Genomic DNA, 12619 nt, shown 5'->3' on the forward strand with positions numbered 1-12619 from the left:
TCTCCATCTAAAAAGAACAATTAATAATGCTTGCCTCAACATGTTGCTAAGAAGACTAAGCACATAAAGCATTTAGCATAGTGCTTAGTGCATAGTATGTGACAATGTCAGCTATTGCAATGATAAATATTATTATTGTTATTATCTTGCCACAGAAATATTCACACGATTTGACATCACATAAATGTCCATCACTACACAAAGCATTAAATCAATTGTTTCACCCAGTCTTTGGAATAACAACAAATCCATCTAAGAAGTGAAGTAGCTTTGTATGCACTGACAGTAATGAAAATCCATTATATGTTACTGGTCACTATAAAAAGCAGGTTGCAGAAAAACATGTCGCTCACAACCCCACACTTTTACGTACATGTCTATGTTGCTGTCTGTTTGCATGGATTCATCAATGTGTTTGAAACGTTATACTAGTTAACACTAGTTATCTCTGGGGAGTAGAAATGTGAGTGGGAGAAAATAAAATAAGCATTTCACTTTTCTTTTATAGATTTTGTTTATCTGTGTGTTTGTGGGACTATGTAAGCCTTTACTTTTACACAAAGCAATGAGAAAAAGTGAACTTTCACAGCCTTTTTATTAAACAGTGACCTTCCAAGCTTCACACCAGTAATAATGCCAATTTTCACCCATAAATTATGCATATGTATAACATGGTCCTTTCTAGGCCCAGAATCCTATCATATTAACAGGAGTTTTGCATGTATAAGGAAGAACCTCCCATAATTCTCAAATATTTTGTTGCATTTCCCAAGCTGACAATTTATTTGTAGAAAGTTTATAATTATTTTATGAAAATATATCTTAATGCCGTCTTTAAAAAAAGAAAGTTTATGACTATCATGCACTGTTCTTTTTTTTTTTAATTTCAATTTGAGAGCAGGCACTGTTTATTAACCAATCAGTTTAGAAAAGTAATCATGGTAGATACCTTAGTTCATTCTTCTAATAAGCCTGTTGATCTGATCCGATCTGTTACCAGCATCTCCACCTTCTACAAAATGAGTGGCCGTTTTCTTCACTCTGCCTAGTGGAAAACATAATTTGAAGGGCCACAGAAAGTTATTTGCTTCTCTGAAGTGCTTTCTAACAGTATAGATCTCATGAATCAGATCCTCCATGCAGATCATACCATATTTACCAAGAGATGGAGCGATCCTAAGCGTTACCTGTCAAAGCAATTCACTTCTGAGTGATTTTCCCATAACCATGCTTGTCGCTTAGTTCATTTACTGACTTCAGATTTGCGTACCCCCATGCAATATATGGCTCTACAATCCTCAGCATGTTAATTGAAGCCTTATTGAGCTTCACAAAAGTTCCCTTGAAGATTTGATGAAGGTGAAGAAGCAGCAACACCTTTCAGACCTCATAGGAAGGATGTGATATTCTTGTTTCTAGTGCTACATGGCATGTTTTTTCTGTATCTGAATTCAGAGTAACACAAGATGCAATAAGAATGTTCAATTGCAATCAAAGATTTGAATAAAACATGCCTGATAACATTGATACCTCTGATCCTGATGACAAACGTCAATTTGGGTTCTGCAGATACATAGAAGTTGCCAGATTTTCTTGCCATCCTCACCATTCGAATTTCAGTTCTGTACATCTGCCTATATTCCTTGTGATAGTGCTTCACTTTTTCCTAGATAAGCTTCCTCCTTGCCTTTCGAAGCATCTTTTGGGCAAACTTCTTTCTCAGGTGCTTGATCTTCAGCTCTGCAAAATTCCTTCGCTTTTTCTTAAGGGTTTCTGGCACAGAAGGAACCTTCTTCTTCTCTTCTATAACCTCCATGGTTCCAGCTGAAAAAGAGGCATGCACTGTTCTTTCTAATGCCATCAAATTAGGCAATCAAATTCCTTTTTCCCTCAGAACAATGCATTCTTGCCTTGCCAAAGTCAGTTTCTCTTCATTTAGCTAGGACTCATAATTAACCCTTCATTTTATCTCAAAATCAATGTGCAATGGATCATACAGATTATGTGTTCACTCCACAGATGTTTATTACATGTCAACTCTATGGAAGAAATTACCTTACCTGCAACACAACTCATTTGCATCTTATAAGTGGTGGGAAGGGGATTGAATTGACACCTTTTCTCCATATACAGTTCATTTATTTTAGGCAGAGAAACGAGAGCTCAGTGTAGTAATGTTCTCTGACCAGCAATTATAGTTTGAAGTCACAAAACCAGGTAGCCTTTAAGCAATGGGTTAATAACACATGCCACTCTGTACAGATTTAGATGATGGATGACTGGAATTTGAAGTAACTGGACAGCTGTCTGAACAGACTATTTCATTATACGTGAAGGAATGGCATTTCTAACTATGATGATAATTAGAGTAGATGAAATGCATAAATCAGGGAAGTTTTTTTATAGCATTGGTTTGGGGGAACAGTTTTTAACCCTCCGTATGTGCTCAGTGCATTGGATTAGGAGCCAATGCATGTTGCTATAATAGGAATGATGTGATATTCTTGTTTCTAGTGCTACATGGCATGCTTTTTGTATATCTGAATTCAGAGTAACACATGATGCAATAAGAATGTTCAGTTGCAATCAAGGATTTAAATAAAACATGCCTGATAATATTATAATCAGTGTTATTTTAGCCATATAATTCCTGTAGTTCAAGTAAATTCATTTTACCCTTTTCCAGTATCTCACAAATTTGTAACATCCCTCTTTCAGTTATCAATTGCTGTGTAACAAAATTCCCCAAATCTTAAAGGCTTCAAACAACCACCACCAACCACATTTGTTACCTCTCCTCATTCTGAGTTGTCAGGGATCAGTTAGTTCTGCTGATCTTACTTGAGAATTTTCACAAAGTTGCCAAATTCATAAGGAGACCTGACTTAGCCTCTGGGAAGGCTGAACCTGTCTTCATCATCTTGCCATCAGAACGTACCTCCTTTCCATGCAGTCTTTCTGTGTGGTCCCTCCGTGTAGAATCTCTGGCAGTGTAGCCAGAGTTCTTATATGGCAGCACTCTCGAAAGTCAGCTTTCCAGGAGGGAGGAAACGGACATTGCCAGTCTTCCTAAACACTAGGCAGGTACAAATCAGCAAGGATTCCATTCTGCCATATGATGTTGGATAAACATAGACCCAGGCCAGCTCAAATTCAATGTGTGTGGGAATTTCATGAAAACATAAATACCAGGAGGCATAGTTCTTTAGGGGTCACCTTTGAAGACCAGTTACCATGATGCCCTTTTATGGAAGGGAGCACAGTAATGTTGTGATGGCCTGATCACTGTCTGGGTTGACTCTGGCTCAAAGCTCCTGCCACTGGACTCTACATTTTTTGGCAATCAAGAACCGTGTTTTACATTTTGAGCAGTTTTCTATGCTTAGCCGTACTTCAATGAAGTTTAAATTCATGGTAAATCCAACTGCATCTCTTTCTCTCCCTTATGTCTGCTCCTTTGTCACTACTACCTAAGTTTAGACTGTGTTATAAAACATAATGTAGTAATTAGGAAGAAATTTGAGGAAAGATTTTTCTGAGTTCAAACCCTAGATCCACCATTCCATCCATTTATCTATCAGTCTGTCTGTCTGTCTGTCTAGATGGAATGGTGGATCTAGAATATATATACACACACATGATTTGGATTTACCATTAATTTAAACTTCATTGAGATACTGTAATCAATAGATAGATAGATAGATAGATAGATAGATAGACAGACAGATGGATAGATGGATGGAATGGTGGATCTAGGATATATTTGTACACCCACATGATTTGGGCTAAGTTAATTAGCATTTTAAAACTTTCTTGTACATAAAATAGATATTTTATAGTACTAATTTCATTAATTGAAATAATGCATAGAGGGTAATCTGCCTAGGGCCCAAGTCTTATAAAGCACTCAATAAATGATAGCTGTTACTTTCTCTCAATTGCAGGCCTGTAGTACTTCTTGAGTGTCCTGCTTTCTCCAGACTCACCTACTTACAGTCTACAGTGATGTTAAATTAGTGGCCCCTAAAACAAATGAAGTATGATATCGCTCTTACCCCCCTCATTCCCCGCAGATTCACTGATTCGTTCTCCATAGTCTACTCTAAATTCTCTTAGCTTGGCATTCTCATCCCTTTAAAATTGTGTATTTACTTCTTCTCCTCTTCTGAAAATGCAGCCAAACTGAATCAATTAGTCTTTCTCAAACCCTCCAGGTTTGTGGCCCCATATCTCTATTTTGCTTCTTTTACTTTTCTCTATCCTGGAACTTCTCACTCCTGCCCCTCTTCCCCAGCTAAAGGAGGTTGTAATGATTCGGTCCCTGAAAGTGTTCAAAAACATATGTATCCAAAAATCACCTGAATGGTTTATTATGAGCACAGGCCCAAATGCCTGCCTGACTCAGCTATTAGCCTAAGTAGGCTAACTAAATACCATTGTGAAAAATAGACCTCAACAGCATAACATGATGGATGCTTTTCCATTTTTGTGCATGTGACAGTCCAGAGTAGGTGTTCAGTGACATCTCAGGCAGAGAATTGGACGATGTGCATAACCCAGGTCTAAAAGCAGTCACATCACTTCCCCTCACATTCTACTGGAGAGGATTGAGTCATATGGCCCCAGGGCAAAGAAAGCTGAGAAATACAGCTAGCTTTCAGTCCAAAGAAGGGACGGTACCTTTTGGCACACAAGTAGCAGCTTCTAATAGGTCACTTTATTAAATAAGTAACACACTCCAGATCTAAGAAAAGAGTGAGATGTAAGGACCGTGACAAATGAGAAAGCTCTTGATGCAACTACAAAGGATAATGTTAGTCACTTCAAGCAACTTTTGCCATGGAGGAATGATCGTCAGGTCCAACCAGATATGATGAGTTCAAGAAAACCAAAAACCAATTACTTTATGTGAAAACTCCACTTAAAAAATATCAGCAATGAATTTAATCCTTTTACAAATACTGTGGGCTACATAACCCATCCACTGACTGAATCTGGCCAGCAGGTCCCTGGTATGTGAAGTCTGTTTTAGACATTGAGTCTGCTAAATTTTTGAAGCTATACACCTTGTTGTCCCTGGAGGTTTGATTCATGTAGAGATTCTGAGACAAATTGTAAGGGAATTGGGCACTATAAATTTTACTCAGAAGAACATTCCCTAAATTCTCTACATATTTTAGGGAAGAGACTTAAATTTTCCATGTTCCTTCTCTGTTCTACTTGCTAAATGTGCTGTGGTATTCATTACTTATATTCGCTTGTCTATGTCACACTCTCTGGACATGTGGTAGGATTTAACTTGCCCATCCCCTTTGGAGTCAGGTGTGGCCATGTGACTTATTTGGCCATTGAAACAAGACTCAAGGTGACTTGTCCCTTGGAGGTGGAAATTTTAAGAACCCACACTATACTCCACTTAAAAAAAAAAAAAAAAAAACCTACCTCTTTCCCATGGTAGTTGGCAAAAATCTAGATCTGCGCTGTTTTGTCAGCCTGGGGCCTAAAGTAACAACAGTCCAGAATAGAGCTCCCAGCAACCCACAAGATGCAAAGTGTGAATGAAAGAAAGAAAATGTTGTTTTCAACCAGCAAGATTTGACGGTTGTTTGCATAGCATAATTGACCTCCCATGATTAATCTCCTTGCTAGTGACTGTGTTTCAACAACCGCTAATTATTTAGGTGAAAGATTATAAGGGTTTGGATTAGGAATTACAAGACTTGACTTGAAGTCTCCTGAAAGGGGGACTAAGGAACTATGCAGCTTGGGTCACATTACTTCTCTCTGAGTCTCAGTTTTGTCATTTGTAAAGTCAAAAGTGTGGTACTAGATAATTTTGGAGGTTTTTTAATTTATAAATTCCTCCCAGAATATCAGTTTAAAGTCCACCAGCAGTGACACGTACACTCCTTCTGAATGACAAATGAGTCCTTACTGATATACTATCACTGAACCCTATACTGTTACAGTGATTTTCCTATTATATTTATTATCACAACTCTTTTTTTTTTTTTTTGAGACCAAGTCTCACTCTCGTTGCCCAGGCTGGAGTGCAGTGGTGTGATGGTGGCTCACTGAAACCTCCGCCTCCCAGGTTCAAGTGATTCTCCCGCCTCAGCCTCTCTAGTAGCTTGGACTGCAGGCATTTGCTACCAGGTCTGGCTAATTTTTGTATTTTTAGTAGAGACAGGGTTTCTCCATGTTGGCTAGGCTGGTCTTGAACTCCCGACCTCAGGTGATCCACCTGCTTCGACCTCCCAAACTGCTGTGATTACATGCGTGGGCTACCATGCCCTACCCACAACTTTTAGATGTGCTTAAAATTACTAACTATAACATTTTTGAGTGCAAGATAGAGTTCAACTAGACATAATTTATAAGGAAAAATACCAAATCTCAAAAAGATTGAATTGCTCCTATCACAAAAATAATTAGTAGAAAAATCTAGAACCTAAGCCTAGTGATTTCTGAGCATATGTTATTTTCCTATTACCATATTTGCAATCTAAATTGAATTTCCCGTAGCATGCTTTATTTATTTTATTTACTTTTAGTTTTTGCCCTCCCAACACAGAAAATGCAATTAGGATGGTTCTTGGAGATGATAGGTCAGTTTACACCACCCACCAAGAAAAATATGGAAGAACACATGGGGAATTCTCCTTGCTTTGAAGAAAACATTTCAATATGTCTTTTAGTAGAGGGAAAAGTGAAAGAAGCAAGTTCAAGATGAGAAATCACTAGCCAGCAAGCATATTGTGATAAATCAGCCATAACATGATTATAGCAACTTCCTTGGGAAAGAAATCAATGCTGAATCAGACTTAGATAGACCAGGGGGATCAAATGGAGGTCAAAGGTACTTCTCCATCTCGAAATTGGATAATTATTACTGTTATTATTGTCAGTTGCTATAATATAATACTGGGAGAAATATACAGAGTCCCAGTGCTGCATTTATTGGCTGGCTAGACAAGTCAATCCATTACAGGGAAATAAATTCAAGCGTATTACTCCATCCAAATATCAAGTGAATTAGGGTAATTAGGACAAGGCTACCTGTGAGTCTCCTTTAGATTTTTTTTTAAATAAGCAGAAAACATAAAGCAAATAAGCAATTTTGAAGGAAGAAATTGCATTCATTTCTTTTGTTTTGAAAATTGAACAGTAAGGCTTGCTTTAATAGAAAGTATATCAGGTTCCAGCTGGACACTGTGGCTCAAGCCTATAATCCCAGAACTCTGGGAGGCTGAGGAGGGTGGATCACTTGAGGTTAGAAGTTCGAGACCAGCCTGGTCAACATGATGAAACCCCATCTCTACTAAAAATATAAAAATTAGCTGGGTGTGGTGGCAAGTATGTGCAATCTCGGCTAGTCAGGAGGCTGAGGAGGGGAAGCGCTTGAACCTGGGAAGCGGAGGTTGCAGTGAGCCAAGATCGCGCCACTGCACTCCAGCCTGGGCAACAGAATGAAACTCCATCTCAAAAAAGAAAAAAAGAAAAAGGTATACCAGGTTGGAAATCTCAGATTTGAAAGTAGCCAAAACCAGGAAGCTCCTGAGAGGCCTGCGTTTCCCTTATTCATAACATTCAGTCAGTCACCAAGTTTTCCTATTATATTCCTTTAATAGTCCTAAAGCCTCCCCCCTGCCTTCATAGTACTCCCACTGCCTGCACCTGGTCTTTAGCCTTCTGGCCTACATTTCTGCACCAGCCTCTCCTTTCATCTTCCTGCCTAAGCCTCACATGTTTCTAGTGCATTCTACTTAAACTAACTTAAATGATCTTTCTGAAGTTCAAATCTAATCATGATGCTTGTATCCTTTAAACTGTTTAGTGGCTTCCCCTCATAATTATTTTCTAAAGATTTGGGCTCTCTGTCTTTTCCTTTGTAGACATCAATCAAGCTGATTATCAAGCAAATCCATCTTTCATTTTCTGCTTAATATTTAATATTTCTTCTCTATCGCTCTTACTGGACTCTTAGCCTTTTGCTAGTGAGATATATATATATATATATATATACATATATATATACACACATATATTTTTTTTTTCCAGCAGTTCATTTTGGGTCAGGGTGGGGTGTGTCAACAGAGGTTCTTTAGTTGTCAGGCTATTTGAGTACAAATACATCATTGCTGCTGTGAGTGGGTGCATGAGCTCTCAGTTATGTCATCAGTTTACTTTTTACTTTCATTTGAAGTGTTGAGAGGGGAGCTCCCTCTGTACTTCAACAGTAATGTCAAAAAGCCTATGCATAAATCTGTAAGAATATGCATGTGTATGTATGTGCATAGATCGTGTCTGTGTATACAGTCATGTGCCACATAACAGCGTTTCAGTCAACAATAGACCGCATGTACTTCATGTATGATGGTAATGCCATAAGATTATCATACTGTATTTTTACTGTACCCCTTCTATGTTTAGGTGTATTTAGATACACAAATACTTACCATTGTGTTATGTTTGTCTATAGTAGTACAGTAACAGGCTATACAGGCTTGTAGCCTGGGAGCAAGAGGCTATACCATCTAGGTTTGGGTGAGTACACTCTATGGTATTCATAGAAAAACAAAATCATCCAATGACGTATTTGCCACAATGTATCTCCATTAAACAATGCATGACTGTTTATACATTAATCACCCACCGCTTATCCATTGGGAATATGTTCCATGATCCCCAGGGAATGCCTGAAACTACAGATAAAACTGATCTCTCTATAAACTATGTTTTCTCCTGTCCACACCTGTGATAAAGTTTAACATATGAATTAGGCATAGTGAGAGCCTAACAATAACAACTAATAATAAAATAGCACAACTCTAACAATATACAATTGTCTCTTAGTACCTGTTGGAACTTGGTTCCAGGACCCTCCACAGATATCAAAATCTCTGTATACTCAAGTCACTTTTGTAAAATGATGTGGTATTTACATATAACCCATGTACATCTTACCATGTACTTTAAATTACCTCTAGATTACTTATAATACCTAACACAATGTTAAGCCTATGGAAACAGTTATACTGTATTGTTTAGGGAATAATAACACAAAATGTCTGTATATGTTCGGTGCAGACGCACCAAATTTTTTCTGAATATTTTTGATCTGAGGCTGATTGAATCCATGAGTGCAGAATCCGTGGATCTGGAGGGCCAACCGTACTGCAATGAAAGTTAGGTCAATATGGTCTGTTTCTCTCAAAATATCTTATTGTATTATACTTACCTATTTTCAGACCACTGTTGACCACAGGTAACTGAAACTCGTGAAAGAGAAACCAAGGATAAAAAGGACTGCTGTATACACCTATGTGTGTATCCAAAGCATAGTAGCCATTCCATTCCTGAAAAATAATTTATATAAGTTATAACAATAGAAGGAAATCAACCATATATTTGCGAGTGAAGAGGCCCAAACCTTAGATTCCATGATCCAGAAACACCATCAATAAATTATGAAGCCCATTCATTCTTTCAAACAACTGATAGTCTTGACCTACATAGCAGTCTTTTCTTGTCTCTTGATCAACTCAAATGCAGATGTGGCACAAACGCAAGGGAGTGAATGCCCTATAAGCACTCTTCAATGAACGGAATAAATAAAATAGTGAAGAAATGATCCAGCTTTCCATCCTTTGGTGGAAAGTTCATGTAATCTACATGTTTTCTGAGAGTTTTCAGTGGGATCGAGCTCCATTCTTCCACCAGGGTGTCTAGCTCAGTAACACCGACTGTAGGGTTTTCCCCCTGCCCCTCCCTCCCTCTGATTGCTGGGACCACCTCTCAGATAAACTAGGAGAACCCAAAGTGTTGTCTCAGACCACTTTCAGAGGCACACAGACTAAGGCAAATCTGCTTTCAGTGATCTTTTCTACTAAACAATTCATGATTAATTCTATGCTCAGGTGTCTCAGTTCATTTGTGTTGCTATAAAGGAACACTGAAGTAAATTATCTTAAAAAGATTTATTTGGCTCATGGTTCTGCAGGCTGTACAAGAAGCATGGTATTAATGCCTGCTTCTGGTGAGGATCTCAGGAAGCTTCCAGTTATGGCAGAAGGTGAAAGGGAGCAGGTATCACATGGCAAGGAAGTAAAGAAGAGAGAGGAAACGGAGGTGCCAGGTTCTTTTTAATAGTCAGATACAGCAGGAAATAAGAGAGCAAGAACTCCCATTACTGCAAGGAAGACACCAAGCCTTTTATGAGGGATCTGCCCCCATGAACCAAACACCTCCCACCAGGCTCCATCTCTAACATTGGGGATCAAATTTCAGTAGGAAATTGGAGGTAACAAATATTCCAAACTATATTATTTGACCATTGGATCCCCAAATCTCATGTCTTTCTCACATTATAATATACAATCATTGCCTCTTAATAATCCCCAAAAGTCTTAACTTCCAGCACCAACCTAAAACTCCAAAGTCTCACTTAACAGTCAAGGAAAGGTCTACAGCTTGAGTCTGTAAATAAGGTATTTACCTCCAGAATACGGTGTTGTACAGGCTTTGTGTAAACATTCCCATTTCAAAAGGGAAAAACTGGCAAAAAGAGGGGAGTAACCAGCCCCGGCAAGTCTGAAATGCATCAGGGCAGGCATTCAATCTTAAAGCTCCCAAATAATTTACTTTGACTCTATATCCCACATCCTGGGTGCACTGGTAAAAGAGGTAGACCACCAAAACCTCTGGCAGCCCTATCCTGATGGCTTTGCTGGCTGAAGCCCCATATGGCTTATCTCACTGCTTGGAATCAAATGTCTGTGATTTTTCCAAGCTAAGGGTACACACTGCCAGTGACTCTGCCATTCTGGGATCTGGATGGTGGTGGCCCTCCTTCTACAGCTCCAATAGGCAGTGCCCCAATGGGTACTCTCTCGGGGGACTCCATCTCTACATACCCTCTCAGTCCAGCCTTAGTCAAGGTTCTCTGCAGCAGCTTCACCCCATGGCAGGCTTTTGCCTAGGCATCCAGGCTTTCCAATACATCCTCTGAAATGTAGGCGAAACTGCCAAGCCTCCTTCACTCTTGCATTCTGCATGCCTGCAGACTTAATGCCACATGGAAGTCGTGAAGGCTTATGGCTTGTGCTCTCCAGAGAAGTGACCTGAGCCAGACCCAGGGGCCTTTGAAGCAAGGATGGAGCCTGAGAAGCCAAGATTCAAGGAGCAGTTCCAGAGGTGGTGCAAGGCAGCTGTAGGTCTCCTAGTTCTGGCCCCAGAAACCATTCTGTCTTCTCAAGCCTGTGAGCCTGTGATGGTAGGGGCTGTCTTGATGGTCTCTGAAATGCCTTTGGTGCCTTGCCCCTATTGTTTTGACCATTAGCACCTGCCTCTCTTCTATCCTCATTAACCCTTCTAGCAAACAGTTACTAGAAGTCTGCCTGGATGCTTCACCCGAAAACATACATTTTCTCCTCTACCACATGACCAGGCTGTGAATTTTCCAAAGTTTTATGCTCTGCTTCCCTTTTCATTTGAAGTTCCAACTTTAGGCCATTTCTTTGCTCCCATATGTGACTGTAGGCTGACAGAAGCCACCATGCCACTTCTTGAATGCTTTGCTGCTTGGAAATCTCCTCTGCCAAATACCCTAGGCCACCACTCCTAAGTTCTACCTTCCACAAAGCCCTAAGGCATGGACACAGTGCAGCCAAGTTCTTTGCAAGGGCTAAAAATGGGTGACTTTTGCTCCAGTTCCAAACCAGTTCCTCACTTCCATTCTGAGACCTCCTCAGCAGGGTCTTTACTGTCCACATTTCAATTAGCATTTTGGTCACAACCACTTAGTCTCAAGGAAGTTTAAACTTTCCCTTCTCTTCTTGTCTTCTCCTGAGCCCTCCAAACTCTTCCAATCTCTGCCTATTACCCACCACCAAAGCCACTTCCACATTTTCAAATATCTTTATAGGAACAACCCATTCCTCAGGATCAATGTTTTTGTCTTAGTCTGTTGGTGTTGCTATAAAGAAGTACCTAAGGCTGGGTCATTATAAAGAAAAGAAGTTTATTTGGCTGACAGTTCTTCAGGCTGTACTAAAAGCATGGCATCAGCATCTACTTCTAGTGAGGGCCTCAGGAAGCTTCCACTCATGGCAGAAGGTAAAGAGGAGAAAGTATCACATGGCAAGAGAGGTAAGAAGAGAGAGAGTAGGTAAGTGGCAGGCTGTTTTTAATAATCAGACCTTGTAGGAACTAACAGAGGGAAAACCACTCATGACTGTAATGAAGGCACCAACCAGTCCATGAAGAATCCACCTCCATTACTCAAACACCTACCTGTCCCCACCTCCAACACTGGTGATCACATTTCTACATGAGATTTGGAGTGGACAAATATTCAGATTATATCACCAGGTATATAAAATGTTATTTAGTGCTCCGTTATCTTAGATACTATGCAGTACAAAAGCTAGAATAATTGATATGTAAAGGAGTTTTAAAAACTTGTCTTAAATAATGTTTAATTAGTAGTTGATATCACTCCAATGTGCTCTTCAGTATAATTTTACCATGGGGTATATGCACATATTATTATTCATATGTATCACTATATTTTACCACTAATTTCCCCTAAATTCAAAACTTATTTGGAGTAAGACAA

General features: G+C 39.3%; 1 pseudogene; it reads right to left on the reverse strand.

The window, feature by feature from the left end:
• Positions 1–751: 751 nt before the first annotated feature.
• The window catches only part of LOC116274987, a 46283-nt pseudogene continuing 34415 nt past the window's right edge, over positions 752–12619 (reverse strand).

This window comes from Papio anubis, chromosome 5, assembly GCF_008728515.1.
Source record: "Papio anubis isolate 15944 chromosome 5, Panubis1.0, whole genome shotgun sequence".
In the NCBI taxonomy this organism is placed as follows: Eukaryota; Metazoa; Chordata; class Mammalia; order Primates; family Cercopithecidae; genus Papio; species Papio anubis.